Raw genomic sequence first — 6000 nt, 5'->3', positions numbered from 1 at the left:
TTTCCTAGAGTCTAGAGTATTCTATACTATTCTATCTTGTTACAAGGTTTATTCTATTGTTGAAATGAAGAGTTGCCCCTCTTAGTTTGCGGTCAAGTCTGAGAAGGAAATAAAGGATTCTAAAACTGTCCAGGAAACAAGATCCTATAGGCACAGTGACAGAGGATTAGATAATTGGAGACAAGCATATTTGAAGTTTGAAAGAAATCAGAAAGGAGGGAGGTGACTGTTGGCAGAGGAAAGACATCTCTATTAGTTAGGTACACTCAGTTTTCATAGAAACACTAAGGTCAGTGAGAAAGTAGGAGAGATCAGCCCTCTGTGGTTCAGTCAAGCCTCGTAATGTCCTGGAGGGATGCTCTTTGCTCTTGAGATGTCTCTGTAGGTCAAGTGACATAGCTTCCTCTCTATTGTCACACCCTCAGGACTGGGCATCATTACCCCATTCTTGTGACTTAGCCTGCCCTCTCTTTGTGCCCACTTTGTCTTCACTACTGCCACAAGAAGGCTTTGGGCCACCTGAAATCTTGGAGCATTATCCACTCTATAGAGTGCTATCTTTGACTCAGAAATCAACCCTAGTCCAATCATTTGTGTCGATGATAGTAGTCACAAAAACAGGTGGTCTATCTGCAAGGATCCACTTCTGATCACTTTTTTACAAAGAGACCACAGGCATGGCAAACATTCAATGTTTCATAGACACCCTTCTTGCATGAGAAGTTACCAATAGATGGCATTTACCGTAGTCGTACAGCCTTGGCCATCTCACATTGGGATATAGTTTTATAATTAAAATATCTATAAGAGTGTCACATAAACATATTTTTTTCTCAAGGTTCAGAATTTCTCTGTTAAAAAAACAAGCAAGCAAACTGACAAAACCAAAAAAGCCCACAATATTAAGTTTCTCTTAACTTATGTTTTAAGTTGTATATTGACCCCTATATAGAGGACCCCTCTTGGACACCACCACATCCTCTCAGCCTATCTTTTAACTTCAGTCATTGCTTCAACAACCAGCAACCAGATGCACAAGTTACTGACAGCACCTTCCTCAGCAGTCATTCTGATACATAGGCAGACCTGGAAGTTTAATAGTGAACACTTTGACCAATGGGAGATAAACTCCCATCTTTAGTTCCCTCAGGTGATCTAGTCTGAGGGGCATTCTGCACAGCTCTTCAGAGATCCCCTGGTAGGACTGAGCCTCAGTAGCCCATAGCAGTGACCAATTCAATAACACAACCTTGGGTTGGCTTTATCTTCATTTTGTTTCACTCTTCTCAGTCCCACTTCTGTTCTCTGAGCTCACTTCCCAAAGTAAACATTATGTATAAAAGCCCTTGTTTGAGCCTCTGATTGATTTTGGGGAGGACCCACCGTAAGACAACCATGCTTTCCAATCAAGATTATCTTTCTTTAGTCAATTAGCTCCTATCATCCAGGAAACATGTCTCACTTTTTAACTTGTTGACTTAATGCTTAACTTTTAGAGAAAACTGCTGTTCCCGTTTATTGCAGTCTTTTATAAGCATCTTTTCACCCTGATATAACTGAAAAAGAATGGAAGCAGAGTAGCAGTGCTGTGAGAAAGGCTCAACTCCAGATGCCCAAGCCTTACTGTACCTTCAAACTAGTGATTCTTAGCTTTTGGCTAAGACCTTTATTAAATATAGCATATATTTATCTTATAACTGGAAGTTTGTGCCTTTTTACCATTTTCCTCCAATTTCCCCTCCCCTTGCCTCTGGTAACCACAAATCTGATATTTTTTTCTAATAGTTTTTTGGGGGATCGGTAATTTTTTATTCTCTCCCTTTTAAAATTGTGGAATATGCCCTAGCTGGTGTGGTTCAGTAGTTGAGTGCTGGCCTGTGAAACAAAGGGTCATCAGTTCGATTCCCTGTCTAGGGCACAAGCCTGGGTTGTTGGCCAGGTCCCCAATAGGGGACACACAAGAAGCAATCACACATTGATGTTTCTCTCCCTCTGTTTCCCCCTCCCTTCCCCTCTCTAATAAATAAATAAATAAAAGATTAAATAAAAGATTATTTAAAAAATAAAATAAAATTGTCAAATATGAAATACATACAAATGTATAAAACAAATGTGCAAAATTGTGAGTAATTATAAAGCAACACCTATATTTCACTCAGATCAAGAAATAGAATATAGTCAGCATTTCAGAAGTGTCTCATATTTCCACAAGGGTCACAGATCTCTCCTTTGCTCCTGGTGGAAACCACCATCCTCAATTTCATGTAATCATTTTCTGATCTTCTATGTAATTTGACTATCAAGTGGGTGTCTCAGAGTTTTTATTTTTACATTCCACATATGTGAGATCATGCAGTGTTTATCTTTCTTTGTCATACTTATTTCACTTAGCATAATGCCCTCAAAATCCATATACATATATGCACACACACATATATAGTCTGTCCAGAAAGTATCCAGCCATTGGCTAAGAAAAATGGAGACATTTATTGAAGAAGATACAAGATACATGAAACATTGTACATATGACTATGATGCCTCAGTCTCCTTCAAAGTAGGCCCCTTGGGACCTCACACAGTTCTCCCAGTTGCCATCAGCTACCCCATCGTATTTTCATGAATCTTGTTGACAGTTTGAAATCTCTTCCCTTTCAAAGGCGATTTTAGTTTTGGAAAAAGCCAGACAGAACTCGCAAGGCACCAAATCTGGGGTGTAGAGGGACTGAGTCACCTGGGTAATTTGATGTTTTGCCAAAACTTGCACAAGACGATGTGCATGAGCAGGGGCATTTTCATGGTGAAGCTGCCAATCACCAGTTGCCCATAGCTACAGAATTCTGAATTCTCTGAAGACTTTCTATGGAGGAATGTTCAAGCTTAATGCAAAATTTGATGTAGATTCGTTGCTGTACTTGCTCAGTAATTTTTTAAGTATTTTTTATTTATTATGATATTATAGTTTTCCCAATTTTTCCCCCTTTATCCCCCCTCCACCCAGCCCCCCTAACCCTCCAGCATTCCCCCCCTTAGTTCATGTCCATAAGTTGTACATATAAGTTCTTTGAGTCCTCTGTTTCCTATACCATTTTTTATCTTTCCCCGTCTATTTTATGCCTACTAATTATGCTTCTTCTTCCCTGTACCTTTCCCCCTATTCCTCCCTTCCCCCTCCCCACTGAACTCCCTCTGTGTGATCTCCATTTCTCTGATTCTGTTTCTTTTCTGGTTGTTTGCTTAGTTTTTGTTTTCATTGTTTCTTTTCTTTTACATTCATTTGTTAATTGTTGTGAGTTTGTTGTCATTTTATTGTTCATATTTTTTATCTTTTTTTTCTTAGATAAGTCCCTTTAATGTTTCATATAATAATGGCTTGGTGATGATGAACTCCTTTAACTTGACCTTATCTGAGAAGCACTTTATCTGCCCTTTCATTCTAAATGAAAGCTTTGCTGGATAGAGTAATCTTGGATGTAGGTCCTTACCTTTCATGACTTCAAATACTTCTTTCCAGCCCCTTCTGGCCTGTAAGTTTTCTTTCGAGAAATCAGCTGATTGTCTTATGGGAACTCCTTTGTAGGTAACTGTCTCCTTTTCTCTTGCTGCTTTTAGGATTTTCTCTTTGTTTTTAACCTTGGGTAAGTTAATTATGATGTACCTTGGTGTGTTCCTATTTGGGTCCAACTTCTTTTGGGACTCTCTGGGCTTCCTGGGCTTCCTGCAAGTCTATTTCCTCTGCCAGATTGGGGAAGTTCTCCTTCATTATTTCTTCAAATTAAGTTTTCAATTTCTTGCTGTTGTTCTTCTCCTTCTCGCACCCCTATAATTTGGATATTGGAACGTTTCAGGTTGTCCCAGATAATCCTCAACCTCTCTTCATTTTTTTGGATTCTTGTTTCTTCATTCTGATCCATTTGGATGTTTATTTCTTCCTTTTGTTCCAAATAGTTGCTTTGAATCCCGGTTTCCTTCTTGTCACTGTTGGTTCCCTGAATATTTTGCTTTATTTCATTTTTGGTATCTTTCACTTGTTCTTTCATTTTTCAAAATGAACCAAACTCAGTCAGTTCTGTGAGCATTTTAATTACCAGGGCTTTAAATTCTCCATCAGATAGGTTGGCAATCTCCTCATCACTTAGTTCTGAGGTTTTGCTGTGTTCTTTCATTTGGGCCATATTTCTTTGTCTTGGTGCACCTGATAAGTTGCAAGGGGCGGGCCTTACGTATCCACACAGGAAGGGCAACCCTCCTTGCTGCCTGCAGGGGAGGGGCCAGAGAGGGAACAATGCAGCTTGTCTGCTAGTCTCTAGTGCACTTTCCAACAGACTCTCATGTCAGACTGGAAGTATCTCCCACCGCAGCAACCCCAGCCTTAGCCCACAGTCACCTCTGAGTCTCAGTTTTCCCCTTAAGTCAGTCCTTCCATACAGCTCTGGCTAGCTCGGCAGTCAGCCCCGCCCCTCAGCCACCCTGACAGGGTTTTTCTGAGTCTGCCTGCTGGGTCCGCCTTAGCAGTCTGGTTGTTCTGGTTGATTTTTTCTTTAATTCCTTGGTTGTCAGAGTTCCACGCATTTTGATTTTCTGGCACTTTTGGTTGTTTATTGATTTTAGATTGGTTGTAATCCTCCTTTTGGTTGTGTGAGGAAGCAAAGGGTTTCTACCTATGCCTCCATCTTGGCCGGTACTGTGAATCTAGCTCAGTCATTTTGAATGTGACAGCCACACGGTACAGAGTCTCGCTCAATGGCATCTACCACCCCTACTGACTAGTATACACTGAAGTCATCATTGTTCATGAATGTGCATTCCAGTCCACTCTCCCTGACAGCCAGGTTACATCAATATCATGTAAACCATTCTCATTATATTAACAATGGCTGGACTTTTTCCGGACAGACCTTCACATATATTTATCTTAACTCTTTTATCCATTGATCCTTTGATAGACACATATTGTTCTCATGTCTTGGCTATTATAAAGAATGTTGGTACCAACATGGGATTGCAGATATATCTTCAATATGGTGGTTTTGTTTCCTTTGAATATATTTTCAGAAGTACTATTACTGAATCATATGGTAGTTCTATATTTAATTTTTTTAGGAAACTCCTTACTGTTTTCCACAGTAGCTACACCAATTACATTTCAACCAACAGTGCATGAGAGTTCCGTTTTCTCCACATCCTTGCCAATACTTACTGTTTGTCAATTTATTGTTGACAACCATTATGACAGGTGTGAAATTATATCTCATTGGGTTTCTGATTTAATGAATATGTTAGTCTGTAATGTGATTACTTTTCGGGGGAATTTTCTTGGACAGTAGCATGGTCAAGAAGAAATACTTTTGTCAAATACATGTTTAGATATATTCAAAACACAAAATTTACATAGAAATTCTAGTGGGTTCTTTAATTTCCTCATTTTGTCTCTAAATTACCAATAAATTCATTAATATAAATGTCACTGTAAAATCAGAATGTTTACACTATGATTGACTAATCCTAGGGGATTTCTTAAATTCCAAATATACTAAGTTTAATAAGCTTTATTTTATTTTTCTTTTAATTTTATTGTTATTCAATTAGAGTTGTCTGCATTTTCTCCACATCCCGCCACCCCACCCCAGCTGAACCCACCTCCCACCCCCACCTCCACCCTCCACCTTGATTTTGTCCATGTGCCTTTGGGTAGTTCCTGTAAACCTCTTTCCTCAATGTCCCCCCTCCCCACTCCACTCTGGCTATTGTTAGATTATTCTTAACTTTAATGTCTCAGGTTATATTTTCTTTGCTTTTTTCTTTTCTTAATTATGTTCCAGGTCAAGGTGAGATCATATGGTATTTGTCCCTCACTGCCTGGCTTATTTCACTTAGCATAAACCACTCCAGTTCCATCCATGCTGTTGCAAAGGGTATAAGCTCCTTCTTTCTCTCTACTGCGTAGAATTCCATTGTGTAAATGTACCATAGTTTTTGGATCCACTCGTTTCCTGATGGGCA

Source organism: Desmodus rotundus, chromosome X, assembly GCF_022682495.2.
Source record: "Desmodus rotundus isolate HL8 chromosome X, HLdesRot8A.1, whole genome shotgun sequence".
Lineage (NCBI taxonomy): Eukaryota > Metazoa > Chordata > Mammalia > Chiroptera > Phyllostomidae > Desmodus > Desmodus rotundus.
This window is presented reverse-complemented; position numbering follows the sequence as displayed.